At 46.0% G+C, this 16089-nt stretch overlaps 1 protein-coding gene across 2 annotated transcripts in view; it reads right to left on the bottom strand.

Moving 5' to 3' along the window:
- LOC126292225 (transmembrane protein 151B-like) overlaps positions 1-15758 on the bottom strand; it is a 770743-nt gene extending 754985 nt beyond the window's left edge. Inside the window, exon 1 of one of the 2 annotated variants that reach the window (XM_049986097.1) lies at positions 15568-15758. The gene's annotated coding sequence lies outside the window, so the exon portion shown is untranslated. The remainder of the gene's footprint in view (positions 1-15567) is intronic. The other variant, XM_049986098.1, reaches the window with a different exon arrangement.
- Positions 15759-16089: the final 331 nt, after the last annotated feature.

The raw sequence follows: 16089 nt of genomic DNA, 5'->3' as shown, positions 1-16089 counted from the left end.
GTGAGATCCTGAAACTTCTCTCCCTTCAGGGCAGATTTGAGTCCGGGGAAGCGGATGCTGTTTTCTGGGTCGAAGTTGACGGTGTATTGCATTGGGATGGGGATGGGGAGGGGAGGGCGGAGCGAAGGGGGCAGGGAGCAACAGAAGTCGAAATCAGTCACAAGTCACCGCTCTTACGGCCAAAACTATTGAGTCGGAAAACAAAGAGAATAGTCACACACCAGGGCAGTTCTCGTATGCTCGAAAGAGGCAGTTGCTATTTGCTAAAAACAAAACAAAGAAAAAGTTAGTGCTGGAAATTTAAGATTATATCAAGTGTGCATACATGGTGCCGCTGAAGAGTAACTAAATAAAATGTTTGCCTTGCTCCAAGAGGAAGAGTACAGCTCGATCTTTGTCAGGTGACTGCAGGGTCGGCGCTGACTCGTCCTTATTTCACTATGTGATCAAAATTATCCGGACACCTGGCTGAAAATGACTTACAAGTTCGTGGCACCTCCATCGGTAATAACCTTGATGACAGCTTCCACTCTCACAGGCACACGTTCAGTCAGGTGCTGGCAGCCCACTCTCCACAGAGTGCTGCACTGAGGAGAGGTATCGATGTCGGTCGGTGAGGCCTGGCACGATGCCGGCGTTCCAAAACATCCCAAAGGCGTGCTATTGGATCCAGGACAGGACTCTTTGCAGGCCAGTCCATTACAGGAATGTTACTGTCGTGTAACCACTCCGTGCGTTATGAGCAGGTGCTCGATCGTGTTGAAAGATACAATCGCCATCCCCATTCCGCGGAACGAAGAAGGTGTTTGAAACATCAGTGTAAGCCTGTGCTGTGTCAGTGCCACGCAAAACAACACGAGGTGCAAGCCCCCCTCCATGAAAAACACGACCACTCCATAACACCACCCCCTCGGAATTTTACAGTCTGCACTACACACGCTGGGAGATGGCGTTCACCGGGCATTCGCCATATCCACACCCTGCCATCGGATCGCCAAATCGTGTACCGTGATTCGTCAGTCCACACAACGTTTTTTCCACTGTTCAATCGTCCAACGTTTAAGCTCCTTACAGCAAGCGAGACGTCGTTTGGCATTTACCGGAGTGATGTGTGGCTTATGAGAAGCCACTCGACCATGAAATCCAAGTTTTCTTACCTCCCGCCTAACTGTCACAGAACTTGCAGTGGATCCTGATGTCGTTTGGAATTCCTGTGTGATGGTCTGGATAGATGTCTGCCTATTACCATGCCCACGGCTTCCTGTTTTCAGCCGCGAAGTCGTGTGTCATGCACTTCTGTCAGCCTCATACCGTTCATCCGGAACCAGACCTTAATGACGATCCACTCGCTGTAGCGGAGACACACAGATTCTTAGGACCGGTTTCGACGCCCGATTGACGTGGATTCCTCATCTTACTCAGCTGAAGCGGAAGTGATGGCGGCACCTCAATGCCCTCCTCCGCCTGAGCAACACCAACTGGGGTGCAGGTCGCTGTACTCTGCTGCAGCTCTACAGAGCTCTTGTTCAATCCCACCTTGACTATGGGAGTCTGGTTTATGGTTCGGCGGTGCCCCCAGCGTTCCGTGTATTCGACCCAGTGCACCACTGTGGCGTTCGCCTAGTGACGGGCTTTTAGAACGAGTCCACTGGCCAGTGTCCTGGTGGAGGACGGAGTCCCTCCATTGAAGGGTAGGCGTGCACAACTGCTCGCCAGTTACGTTGCACACATTCATAGTTCTCCTGAGCATCCGAATTACCGTCTCCTTTTCCCATCCACGGCGGTTCATCTCTCCCATCGGAGGTCCAGGTCAGGGCTTACGATTGCGGTTCGCGTCCGATCTCTTCTATCTGCGTTAACCACCTATTCTCGAGATCTATTCACGTACACCTCCATGGTGTACACCTGGACTGAACTGATTTACACTGACGGTTCGATGGCTGACGGTGACGCTGGCTTCCCGTATGTTCCTGGAGCACACACTGAACTGCACTCCTTGCCAGATTGCTGTCGTGCTCTCACTGCAGAACTGGCGGCCATATCTCGAGCTCTCGAGCGCATCCGCTCATGCCCTGGCGAGTCGTTTCTTCTCTGTGCTGACTCCTTGAGCAGCCTACAAGCTATCGAGCAGTGCTACCCCCGCGCCATCCTTTGGTGGCGACCATCCAGGAGTCTATCTATGCCCTGGAACGGTCCCGTCGTTCCGTAGTGTTTGTGAGGACCCCAGGCCACGTCGGAATACCAGGAAATGAACCTGCCGACAGGCTGGCCAAACAGGCTACCCGGAAACCGCTTCTGGAGATGGGCATCCCTGCAACTGACCTGTGGTCATTATAACGCCGCAAGGTTATTCAGCTTTGGGCGACGGAATGGCATAATCTCAGCACGCTCAAGAAACTGCGTGTCATTAAGGATACTATGAATGTGTGTAAGCCTTCCATGCGGTCCTCTCCCAGGGAATCAGTTGTCCTCTGCCGGCTCCGCATTGGCATATGTGGCTACCACATAGCTCCCTCCTCCGCCGCGAGGACCCACCTAGGTGTCACTGTGTCTCACATATGACTGTCATCCAGATCTTGTTGGACTGCCCAATTTTAGCCGCTCTGCGGCGGACTTTTAACCTTACCAGCACCCTGCCGTCGGTGTTGGGCGACAATGCCTCAACAGCAGATTTAGTTTTACTTTCCATTCGTGAGGAGGGTTTTCTACGTCTACATCTACATGACTACTCTGCAGTTCACATTTAAGTTCTTGGCAGAGGGTTCATCGAACCACAATCATACTATCTCTCTACCATTCCACTCCCTAACAGCGCGCGGTAAAAACGAACACCTAAACCTTTCTATTCGAGCTCTGATTTCTCGTATTTTATTTTGATGATTATTCCTACCTATGTAGGTTGGGCTCAACAAAATATTTTCGCATTCGGAAGAGAAAGTTGGTGACTGAAATTTAGTAAAAAGATCTCGCCGCGACGAAACGTCTATGCTGTAATGACTTCCATCCCAACTCGTGTATCATATCTGCCACACTCTCTCCGCTATTACGTGATAATACAAAACGAGCTGCAATTTTTTGCACCCTTTCGATGTCCTCCGTCAATCCCACCTGGTAAGGATCCCACACCGCGCAGCAATATTCTGACAGAGGACGACCGAGTGTATTGTGAGCTGTCTCTTTAGTGGATTTGTTGCATCTTCTAAGTGTCCTGGCAATGAAAGGCAACCTTTGGGTCGCCAAGCCCACAATATAATCTATGTGGTATTTCCAACTGAAGTTGTTCGTAATTTTTACACCCAGGTACTTAGTTGAATTGACAGCCTTGAGAATTGTACTATTTATCGAGTAATCGAATTCCAACGGATTTCTTTTGGAACTCATGTGGATCACCTCACACTTTTCGTTATTTAGCGCCAACTGCCACCTGCCACACCACACAGCAATATTTTCTAAATCGCTTTGCAACTCATACTGGTCTTCGGATGACCTTACTAGACGGTAAATTACAGCATCATCTGCGAACAACCTAAGAGAACTGCTCAGATTGTCACCCAGGTCATTTATATACATCAGGAACAGCAGAGGTCCCAGGACGCTTCCCTGGGGTACACCTAATATCACTTCAGTTTTACTCGATGATTTGCCGTCTATTACTACGAACTGCGACCTTCCTGACAGGAAATCACGAATTCAGTCGCACAACTGAGACGATATCCCATACGACCGAAGCTTGATTAGAAGTCGCTTGTGAGGAACGGTGTGAAAAGCTTTCTGGAAATCTAGAAATACGGAATCAACTTCAGATCCCCTGTCGATAGCGGCCATTACTTCGTGAGAATAAAGAGCTAGCTGCGTGCACAAGAACGACGTTTTCTGAAACCATGCTGATTACGTATCAATAGACCGTTTCCTTCGAGGTGATTTTTATCGTACCATCTAAGGGTGGGCATTTAGTCTTCTCTCTGAGGTCGCCACCCTCTCTCCATTTTAACTCTGTCGCACTTTATATGCATTTTTTTTTTTTTTCCTTGGTGGTCGTCTTTTCCCTGCATGTTTTCATCTCGCCTTGCCTTTTGTGATGGACATTTTAATGTGTTGCAGAGTGGCTGGCTCTTCCTATATTACTATAGTGATCAGCCAGCCCAGACCATATGTTCTATGGTTTTAATATCTTCTTCCACTTTTCCTTGTGGTATATGTTTTCCCTGTTTTTTGTTCGTTCCATTCGTTTTCGTTTAGCTGTGGTGTTGGGTGTTTTTGTACCTTGAGCCTTCCATGCGTCAGGAAAAAGGGACAGATGACCCTGTAGTTTGGCCCCTTTATACCACAAACAAACAAACCTATTATCCATTACGACCCTCTTCAACTGTCGGCCTTCTCTGTCACTCAACAGAGGAGGTCGGTCAATGCGCTTTTCTGCTGTAAGTGCCCTTCACGTTAACACTTCACTATCTCATCGGTAACAGTGGGCCTAGGGATGCTTAGGAGTGTGGAAATCTCGCGTACAGGCGTATGACACAAGTGACACCCAGTCACCTGACCACGTTCGAAGTCCGTGAGTTCCGCGGAGCGCCCCATTCTGCTCTCTCACGATGTCTAATGACTACTGAGGTCGTTGATATGAACTACCTGGCAGTAGGTGGCAGCACAATGCACCTAACATGGGCAACGTATGATTTTGGGAGAGTCCGGATACTTTTGATAACGTAGTGTATGTCCATACAAGATCGTAGTATGGGCGTGACGTTTCGGAAACGCTACTATTCTTTTCCATCTTCTGACGAAGTGCAGGCGTGTTACAATCAGTCTACTTTTTTACACTATCTGATCAAAGTATCTGGAGAGCAATTTGGCGGACATTAATACAGCGTGTGTCCACGCTTTGGCCTTATGGCCGCTCCAACCCTGCTGAGGACACATTTTCAGTGAGGCCTCTGAATGTCTGTGGAGGGATGGCAGCCCACTCTTCCTCAAGAGCCGAAGCCAGAGTAGGGAGTGGCACTGGGATCTGGAGCGAAGCTGACGACGTGTTTTTCCTGTTCTGTTTGAGTCATCCGTTCTCTGACAGTTCTGATGCCGCCCTCCGAATTCTTCTCCTGTGCCAACCTCTTCATCACAGGGTAACACTTCTAACTTACATCCTCAGTTATTTACTGGGTGTCTTCCAAGCTCTGTTCTTCTCTGCATGTTTTACCCTCTGCAGTGTCCTCAAGTACAGTGGAAGTTATTCGCTAGTGTCTCGACACATGTCCTATGATCCTATCACCATTTCTTGTCATTGTATTCCATATATTCCATTATTCGTCGATTCAGAGGAGGGCTTCCTCATTTCTTACCTTAACAGTCCATCTAATTTTAGACACCCTTCTTTAGCACCGCATCTCAAATGCTTCTCTTCTGATCAGTTGATCCCTATACACGATGCATCAGTGGTCAACAACTGGTTTACACACAGTACCTGTAACTTTGATGATGTCTCTCCAATCATCAAATGAGCTGACAGTTGGAGAGAAGACATCACAGGTGGAGACAGTCTGCGTAACCTAGATATGTTAGCCAGTGATGCATCGTATATATGGATCGTGATAAGCCCTTCAGCGTCAATCAAGGTCTGCAGATAGTGCACTGAAGTGCCGAAACTGGTAGCTACACTATAAATACGATCATAAGGGCGGCTGTAGAAGTTCCATTTTCTTACAATAGCGGAAAGTGTAGCTCAAACCAAACACAGAATTGCACAACTGGTCGTACCTCTCGTAAAATATGGGGGAGGGAGCATAATGGTTTTGGGGTGCTTGGCGGCTTCTGGTGTTGGTGATTTGGCAATTATTGAAGGTGTCATGGATCAGAGTAAATGCGTGGATGTGTTTGGTTGTGTAAGCTGCAGATTAACTGACATTGTTTACGAATACAGTAGATTCCTCTGCGCCTTGCTTTGCATTTGCCCGTTCATATTCATCTATTCACCCCATACCTTAGTGTTGTTTCTTATAGTTTCATAAATTCGTGTTTTACCTTATTTGGAACGCAACATTACTTTACGCACAGAGAATTTGTCTTTCCCGCCGGCCCCAGTTACCTTATCTTTCCGTTAAGTGTTAGCAGCGCTTGCCTTTTGTTCGACATCATGTTGTCACTTACGACGCTGCAAGTCAACAGAAACTAACAGAGAATAGTGCAATTAGTGCATTTCATTGGAATGTCTCACCTTCCCAGGCAAAACTGTTGTTTGACGAGACAACCATCACCCCCTTCACGATACAGCGTTGTCAGGGCTGTACAATATTCGTGTTAAAAGTAGAGTCCTCCTATAGAAGTGAATAACAAAGGTATGTCGTAAAACAGTAGTACCGTACAAGTTTTTTCCGCATAATACAAGGAGCTATTAATTCTTAAAATTTGCACTCCGTTTCCGCTTTAAGCACTTTCCACTTTATACACAAAAAAAACTTGTACAAACGTATTGAATGCGTCAGGGCTCAAATATTTGTACTGTTTGGCCAGATTTCCGAATTACACACGTTCCGCTTTGATCAAGTTTTAACTGTAGTATTAACAAAATTAAAGTCTCTTATTTCGTTGCCGCGGGATTAGCCGAGCGGTCTAAGACGCGGAAGTCACGGACTGTGCGGCTAGTCCCCGCGGAGGTTCGAGTCCTCCCTCATACATGGGTGTGTGTGTTTGTCCTTAGGATAATTTAGGTTAAGCAGTGTGTAAGCTTAGGGCCTGATGACCTTAGCAGTTAAGTCCCATAAGATTTCACACACATTTGAACATTTCTTCTTTCATTGAGCCCACGAAGGAAACCTTTGCAGTGTTTCTTATAACTTTCTTCATTATGAAATACACACACAAAAAAAAGTTTTGCAGCACCTCGGTTCCGAAGGTTCTGGAACCTGCACAGAAAATTGGTATAGAGATCAACGTAAACATCATTTCCGCACTTTTTATTGCTTATCAACACCACACATTGCATTTTGTACAACCATACAAGGATACCTTCAGAGGTGGTGGTCCAGATTGCCGTACATACCGGTACATCTAATACCCAGCAGCACGTCCTCTTCCATTGATGCTTGCCTGTATTCGTCGTGGCGTACTATCCGCAAGTTCATCAAGGCACTGTTTGTCCAGATTGCCCCACTCCTCATCGGTGATTCGGCATAGAGCCCTCAGAGTGGTTGGTGGGTCACGTCTTCCACAAACAGATCTTTTCAGTCTATCCCAGACATGTTCGATTGGGTTCATGTCTGGAGAACGTGTTGGCCACTCTAGTCGAGCGATTTCGTTATCCTGAAGGAAGCCATTCACAAGATGTGCACGATGGGGTCACGAATTTTCCTCCATGAAGACGAATGCCTCGCAAAATGCTGCCAATATGGTTGCACTAGCGGTCAGAGGGTGGCATTCAGGTATCGTACAGCCGTTACGGCGCCTTCCATGACCACCAGCGGCGTACGTCGGCCCCACATAATGCCACCCCAAAACAGCACGGAACCTCCACCTTGCTGCACTCGCTGTAAAGTGTGTCTACGGCATACAGCCTGACCGGGTTGCCTACAAACACGTCTTCGACGAATGTCTGGTTGAAGGCATATACGACCTCCATCGCTGAAGAGAACGTGATGCCAATCCTGAACGGTCCATTCGGCATCTTGTTGGGCCCATCTGTACCACGCTGCATGGTGTCGGGTGTGAAGTTCCGCACAATTCGAGTCTTAACACGGCGACCTGAGGCTGCACGAAAAGCATTACTCAACATGGTGGCGTTGCTGTCAGGGTTCCTCCGAACCGTAATCCGTAGACAGCGGTCATCCACTGCAGTAGTAGCCCTTGGGCGGCCTGAGCGAGGCATGTCATCGACAGTTCCAGTCTCTGTGTATCTCCTCCATGTTCGAACATCGCTTTGGTTCACTAAGGGACCTCTGGAAACTTCCCTTGTTGAGAGACGTTCCTGGCACAAAGTAACAATGCGGACGCGATCGAATCGCGGTACTGACCGTCTAGGCATGGTTGAACTACAGACAACACGAGCCGTGTACCTATTTCCAGGTTTAATGACTGGAACTGATCGGCTGTCGGACCCCTCCCTCAAATAGGCGCTACTCATGCATGGTTGTTTACATATCTGGGCGGATTTAGTGACATCTCTGAACAGTCAAAGGCACTGTGTCTGTGATACAATATCCACAGTCAGTGTCTATCTTCAGGAGTTATGGAAACCGGAGTGATGCAAAACTTTGTGTGTGTGTGTGTGTGTGTGTGTGTGTGTGTGTGTGTGTGTGTGTGTGTGTAATAGGGTTGCAAGAAGAAAATCTACACAGCAGTCAACCCCAACATTTATTGCAAGAAGCAGAACAGGAGGGCGTGAAGGGTTCCCTTAATATTACATTGCCGAAAATCTAAACTATCAACTCCTGTGGCGATTAAAAACAAAAGACAGCAGACTGGCAAATAAAGTGCTATTACACGGCATTACAGGCCATTTCTAGTAAACAGTAAACGCATGTCATTGAAAGCTGGGATCACATTCGGCTTCGGAGGCAGTCATATGATTTAGAGTTACCATATTTCACACATATTTGTGTACGCATTTCATCTGCATCTCTAGTCATTTTGACCCTACAGTGCCATTTGAATTCTGAGGAAAGTTGTAATTGTGCCAGTACAAGATACTCCGAAGTTTTTCGTCATGCGCCTCTAGAGACCATGTTAAATGTGTCTGTAGAGTTGAGCCGTGTGCCGTGATGCCTAACCGCAGGACGTAACTAGGTGGGAAAATTATTGGCTGCCAACAGTATAGTCACCCTCTCAACGTGACTAGTCCATCGAAAAACGCAGATAACACAGTAATTGCGCTTCATACTTTTACAGTATTGCAATTTATCTAATTACAGGAAAGAAATAGCAGCAAGTCGCTTCTGGACATTTCTACTTGTCACGCCTCCTCTTCGTCACCACCACCCCTAGTGAGAGCAGCGGTACCCGTCTCCCGCAGTATTTTTACACAAATACTGACTAATGAGTATTCAAAATTTTCTTGAAATTTCTGTAGGCTTTGCTGAATCACGCTTTTATGCCAACCATTTTCACCTCCACACCCCGAGTCATAGGGGCTGTCCCCGTTTTATTCACTGTCGTGTTGTCCGGTCTCTGCCGTCTACCTGACGGGAACTTTTAGCTGACGACGCTCGAGCAGCTGCTCGTGTCCTTAGTTTTATTACATTGACGGACTTGTCCAAAGAGATCTAACACTTTTATTTTGTTTATCTGCGTCTTTGTAAGTACTTTCTGGTGGTACCCCCTTGCGTTTTTCTACGCTATTAGAGCACTAACGTTTGTGACTGGGCGCTAATGACCTTAGTAGTTGAGCGCCCTAAACACAAAAAAAAATCATATGGGCTGTAGTGTTGTGTTACTTCACAGTAAATTGTACATTGCGTTTCAGAGCCCATGTTTACCAGACTTTTTTGCTTCAAATGATCGTTTCTGCGATATTCCTGAATACTGACCATTCCTCCTCGGGCACTCAGTACACGTTAAATTTGACTGAAGTCCTGCAGACGTTTCAGAGTTAAGCTTCTGAGTCGCCTCGTTTCCAGACCGATCCCGATGGCTGGTCTGGTTCTTAACAACCACAGAAACCTTGACAGAAGTGCACACAGATCGCAAAGTTCCATCGCTGCCGGGTGAACGGTATAGGGACGCACAGAGAGCGAACAAGCATGCAAACAAACAAATATTCATTTCTGTGTGTTACATTCGACGTCCCCCGCCAAGCTCAGCTGAGAACCAGCGTCTCTGGTTGGTGGCATTGACAGATATTTTAACCTCTACAACTTCTTAAATTACTCTATCAAAGTAAACGTTAGCTTTCGTGTGGCTGACGGCAGTTTTATGTACAATTTCCAATGCGTATTCACCAACCCCGATTTCTCCACGGACGGTGAATTCCCCTGATGTTTCTCGTGTTCAACATGCCGTTGTTCTATTTTTTGCTCGGTCCACCTGACGTCATATAGCCCGCACCCACTCGATATTTTGTAAACACTGCCAGTTCTAAAGCGTACATTATCTTTCAAAAGCCTTACAAACATGACGCGTACACATTTCGCTACTGCTCCAATAAACCGACATTTAACGTCAATTCGTGGCTAGAAACCGACGGCACTAGGTGCCGGACTCGAATCCCGGTAAGAAAAACCTTTTTTGTGTTGTCATTTCTGTTTCAATCGTCGCGCTAATGGTGGAAAAATTTCGGTATCTAACATTTCGCTGTGCTTGGTTAACAAACCTATTAGGTTTATATTCATATTCCGTCCAACACAAAACACTACAGCACATCACGTCAAGTTTAGACATGCGCACATTTCTCTACCTGTGATTGAAACCATATTTAAGATCTTTTGTGATTATTCAACATGCACAATAGGTGCTGGATTGGAATCCTACTTCCCCGTCCAGTACAAAAATTTTCATTACGTAATTTCAAGTTGAAACTTTCTTCTTGATATACCATTTATTGTAATAGATTTGAGTTTACTCTGTCATCTCCAATAACGTGTTTCCTTATATTCTCATTATCGTCGTTTTGATATGCATCTGGCTTGGTAGCCGTACAGAGCAGTTTTCTCTAGCGGTATGTTGTAATCATCATTTTGTATAGTCAAATAACTGCATCGAAAAGACAGGAGAGATCCTGAAAGACAGTTATGTGAACTGCATACAGGAAATCCAGAACTCAGTTAAAATCTTTCGGATTTTTTCAACAAGGTAGTACACGTAACAATACTTTGCGTTATCTGCTCATTACAAGCTGAATTGCCGATAACCACCCAGAAAAATGCTTCAAAACAATCGAAACAAACCATTGAAGGTGTGGCTTCAGTCGAACCAATTGAGAAGTGGTGTGACGTTAAGCAGTAAAATACAGTTAAATCGATTATAGCGAGAGCTGTCGAAACCGCCACATATTGATAGGAATATTAAAAATAATGATACGTACTTAGCGAGTACTTCTCGCAGGCAATATACAATGAAGAGCCGAAGAAACTGATACACCTGCCAATATCGTGTAGGGCCCCCTCGAACACACAAAAGTGTCGCAGCACGATGTGTCATGGACTCGGCTGATGTCTGAAGCAGGGAACTGACACCATGAATGCCACAGGGCCGTCCATAAATCCGTAAGAATACGAGGGAGCGGAGATCTCCTCCGAACAGCACGCTACAGGGCATCCCAGATAAGGTCAGTAATGCTCATTCCTGGCGTGCCTGACAGACAGCGGTGGTGTTTAAACAGAGAAGTGTTTCTGGAGCCGCTCTGGAGCAGTTATGGACGTGTAGGGTGTCGCATTGTTCTGCTGGAATTGCCCAAGTCCGTCGGAGTGCCCAATGGACATGAATGGATGCACATGATCAGACAGGATGCTTACGTACGTATCGCCTGTCAGAGTCGTATCTACACGTATCAGGGGTCACAGATCACACCAACTTCATACGCTCCACACCATTACTGAAGCTACACCAGCTCCCTGCTGATATGCTCAATACATGGATTCATGAGGTTGTCTCCACACACCCGCCCATCCGCTCGACACAAATTGAAACGAGACTCGTCCGACCAGGAAACATGTTTCCAGTCATTAACAGTCCAATGTCGGTGTCGACGGGCTCAGGCGAGGCGTAAAGCTTTGTGTCGCGCAGTCATCAAGGTTACACGAGTGGTCCTTCGGCTCCGAAAGCCCATATCGATGTTTCGTTGAATCGTTCGCACGGCCCCTCCGGCCGGAGGTTCGAGTCCTCGGCGTGTGCGTCCGTGCGTGCGTGCGTGCGTGCGTGTGTGTGTGTGTGTGTGTGTGTGTGTGTGTGTGTGTGTGTGTGTGTGTGTGTTTTGTTCTTCGCATAAGTTAGTTTAAGAAGTGTGTAAGTCTAGGGACCGATGACCTTAGTAGTTTGGTCCCTTACGAATTCACACACATTTTGAACATTTTGAATGGTTCGCAAGCTGACACTTGTTGATGGCCCAGCGTTGAAATCTGCAGCAATTTTCCGAAGGGTTGCACTTCTATTACGTTAAACGTTTCTCTTCAGTCGTCGTTGGTCCCGTTCTTGCAGAATCTTTTCCGGCCGTGAAATGGTCGTAAGGGAATATCGCTACCTCGGAGATGCTGTGCCCCATAGCTCGTGCGCCGACTATAACACCACGTTCAAATTCACTTAAATCTTGATAACCTGCCATTGTAGCAGCAGTAACCGATCTAACAACTGCGCCAGACACTTGTTGTAGTATATAGGCGAGAGCCGGATTGTGCCTGTTTACAAATCTCTGTATTTGAATTCGCATAACTATACTAGTTACTTTGGCGCATTAGTGTGTGACACCCATCAACGGACTGCGTATAACAGACTGATAGAGAGTAAGTTATGTAATTATATACTACACTGATTTACAATTAAATATTGTTCATAACGTGAAATGAAACTGTACACTGTCATGAAAAATACAATAATCCGTTGATTTAAATAGCTTATATATCGATCTATGGGATGCAGAAATTATTTCATTAAACAAAGAACTAAACGATGGACGTATTCCATATGTCACTGTTTCGATACGTCGGTACTAGAGCTTGAAGTAGCATCACAAACGTCACGTGAACGTTCGACTGATAAACCGAATATTGGTATCTCTACTGTAACTCTCTCTAATAGCACGTAGGGAAACAAATCTTTGTTTGCTATCTGTGATTCCTGCCATTTTATGACGAGGATCATGCCTACCTGTGATAAGTGCAAATGGTTCAGATGGCTCTGAGCACTATGGGACTTAACTTCTAAGGTCATCAGTCCCCTAAGAACCACTTAAACCTAACCAACCTAAGGACATGACACACATCCATGCCCGAGGCAGGATTCGAACCTACGACCGCAGCGGTCGCGTGGTTCCAGACTGTAGCGCCTAGAATCGCACGGCCACTCCGGCTGGCCGATAAGTGCAAAGCACTGTTTTGCCCACATACGCATCACACACTAACTGAGCTTCAATGACGCTATCAGTAACATTCAACTACAAGTTGCTGATCGTATGTCGAAACGCGAATAGAAATTCCCCTCTCATAGATTCATATGAAATTAGGACTGCAAAGTGTAGCTACATTGTGGATCACTCAAACAGTTTCAGTGCTCCAGTCTATGTATGCCGATAAAGAGGTATTTAATCTTCTGAAAATATTGCACTGTAAGTAGTTAAGGTTGTTGTTGTTGCTTTCAATCCGAAGATGCAGCTCTCCTCACTAGTCTCCCCTTTTCATCCCACACACTGACTGTTACGAGTCCATCATTATGCATCCTAAGGGCCTATCTATCCTTTCCTCCTCGATACGGGTTGATGTTTCTCCATTAGTTATCCGATCTACCTAACCTAATCTTCAACATTCTTTTGTAGCACCATATTTTGTTCTGATGTCGTCTTGTCCGACTAGTTTGTACGCCACGTTTCGGTATCATGTAATGTTCCACGCCTGGCATAAACTTTAAGAAATGAAACTCTTAACAGTTAATTTTATACTACTTCCATTAATATTTTCTTAATTTCATTCAGCATAATCTCTGTTCTTATAAAGCCAACATTTGTGTCATTCGTGATTTAAATAACAAAACACTGCATCATTTACTTCAATGGGTAGAACGATACGCTTTGAGAATTTTTTTCTCATTATCAAGTGTATTTTTCATGTTGTTTGCATGTGTCTCTTGTTCTGCCTTTCTTATTCTGCACTTACCATTCTGTGCTTTTACTACAGTCGAAAAATCGGAAAATACGGTAGACTAGACAGTGAATCGATTAATTTCTTCAAATATTTCTCCTGCACACAGTAACTGCAACAAATTCGTAAATGTTCATTATTTCACACATTCCACTCAGTATTTGCAACAAAATTGTATAAAACAGAGTATAAAGCGTACCCAACAATTCTGAATAGTTGTGTTACGGCTGACGATATGCGACAACTTGATGTAAATAATACAGTCCACGAAATATGGAACACCTCTGATTCTGTCCATACTCTTTGCCGAGCCATACTGTAATAACTTTGTACCATATTTAGATTTCACATAAACAAACATTGTTGGTGTGTTTCGCGTGTGCGTGTGTTGATCTCTTCACAGTGAAAGAGACACGGCACCTGTAAGTGGACAGACAATAGACACTACTTTCGAAAATTAGCGCGTAAAATATGATAGATTTATATTTTCCGACTGCAGTAAAGCCACAAAAATACGACTGCAGGGCATGAGAGGGTGAACAACACATGCGCAAGCATAAAAAAGTACCAATGTACGTATGTGCACCTGATAATGAGAACAAATTCCAAACACTTCATCCTGCGCTTCCAAAAAAGTAACTCGCGCGATGTTTAATTATCTAAATGATGGAATATTTTACTGCTGATGGCAGTGTGCATTTTGCATTTTCCTCACTTGTATCGTGACATACTTCACTGCCTAAATATCAAATCACGCCCACAACTTTCAGCGCCACATATTCCACTCCAGCTCACTAACCGCCAGCCGATGTAATTCGAGCGTGTTTATGGAGAACTTCCAGAGCGCCATTCTTTCGAAAAATGAGTTCTGAGTCTATGGTGTTGCACCTTCCTAGAGTTGATCCAGATCCCTCAAACCATCGAAGGCGGCTTTGAAACATGCGTTTCTGTTGAATGCGGCTCCATTGGTTAAAAACCTAATCCTGCATTTCTGTACATGTGTTGTCACAAATAAAACACTGTGCATCTGTGTTAACGTCACTTGTAGCATAAACTTTCTTCCTGCTGCTTTGTCGAAAAATGACATTTTTAGACAGTGACTGTCCACAAAATACAAGTTGATTCCCGCAAAGAATTACATTAGTTGTTGGGAGTTTCTTTTCAAATACTGTTGTAAACAACAACAAATATAATGTGAACCTGGACGGCCGTCCGAAGATGAACTTGTCGACTAACTGAAAACCTCAGCTGTCGACACGTGTTGTTGATATACCTCTGCGTGTCTTCGTATATATGATGAACTTGTCTTGAAACCGCTAACCGCGCCATTTGTGTAAACAAATAGCATTATTGACAGTGGCTGGTTGCTCTTCTTTGTGAGAACAAATTTGTAAAACCTTATTGGCACCTAGAACCTTTCAGCTTCCTGGTGTGGCACTTAGAACTGTCTTAATACAACACTAATTGTCATTTTTTACGATGATGCGGTGAGCAGTGTAATTTTGTTGTCCTGGAAAACTTTCTCATTGTTTTGGATACAAATCCATTATGTACAAACGGACATGCATTGCTTTTTTTCATTTTCCTGTCAATTGTGAGACTTGGAACGGTTTCCATTTGAATCTTCAGTTTGGCTACAGTCCACTACCCTATTTCTATTCCTTCCGAAGCTGTACGCCACGTAGAAACGGATGTGACACACGCTCCGGACGGTGGCCAGAGCACGGCGTCGCGGTCAATGAGGAGTCCAGCCACGCACGGCGCACTGGCCGCGCCGTGACGTCACGCACGCACTTACCTGTGCAGGTGTTGTCGGGCGACCGCCGCCCCCAGCTCAGCTTCGCTCGGCCGTCAGCGAGGCATCCGCCGGCTGCCCCTGCGAGGTCGGCAGCTCCGTGTAGCGCGCGCGTCGGCTTGGTCGCGTCTGCCGAGGGGCAGGGCAGCCGAGGCAGACGTGACCCCACCCCCACCAGAGCGGCGCGGCGCACACTGCTACGGACCACCGCTGCGAGTTCAGTGGTGGGGTGACGGGGGGAGGGGGGGAAGGCGGCAGACCGGCGCCGGTGGTGCCGCCTGCAGGCGGCCACGGGAACGTGCAGCGCCGCACCGCCCTGGGAAACTCGGCTGTACTCGTCTTCCGGGAAACATTCGCTCGTTCTTCGCTTGGCAACTGCGCGACTTGATTACTACCATTAGCCCACCGTGATACCCGTAGAAACGGAATGATGCGGCTAAGCAGTTAACTTCTTACTAGTTATTATCAAACAAAAGAACACGATTACTGAAGGAGTTTGCTCTCCCACAGGTAATTCATTATGAT

Source organism: Schistocerca gregaria, chromosome 9 (assembly GCF_023897955.1).
Source record: "Schistocerca gregaria isolate iqSchGreg1 chromosome 9, iqSchGreg1.2, whole genome shotgun sequence".
Lineage (NCBI taxonomy): Eukaryota > Metazoa > Arthropoda > Insecta > Orthoptera > Acrididae > Schistocerca > Schistocerca gregaria.
Note: the sequence above shows the minus strand (reverse complement) of the source record. Positions and strands in the feature narration are given on the sequence as shown.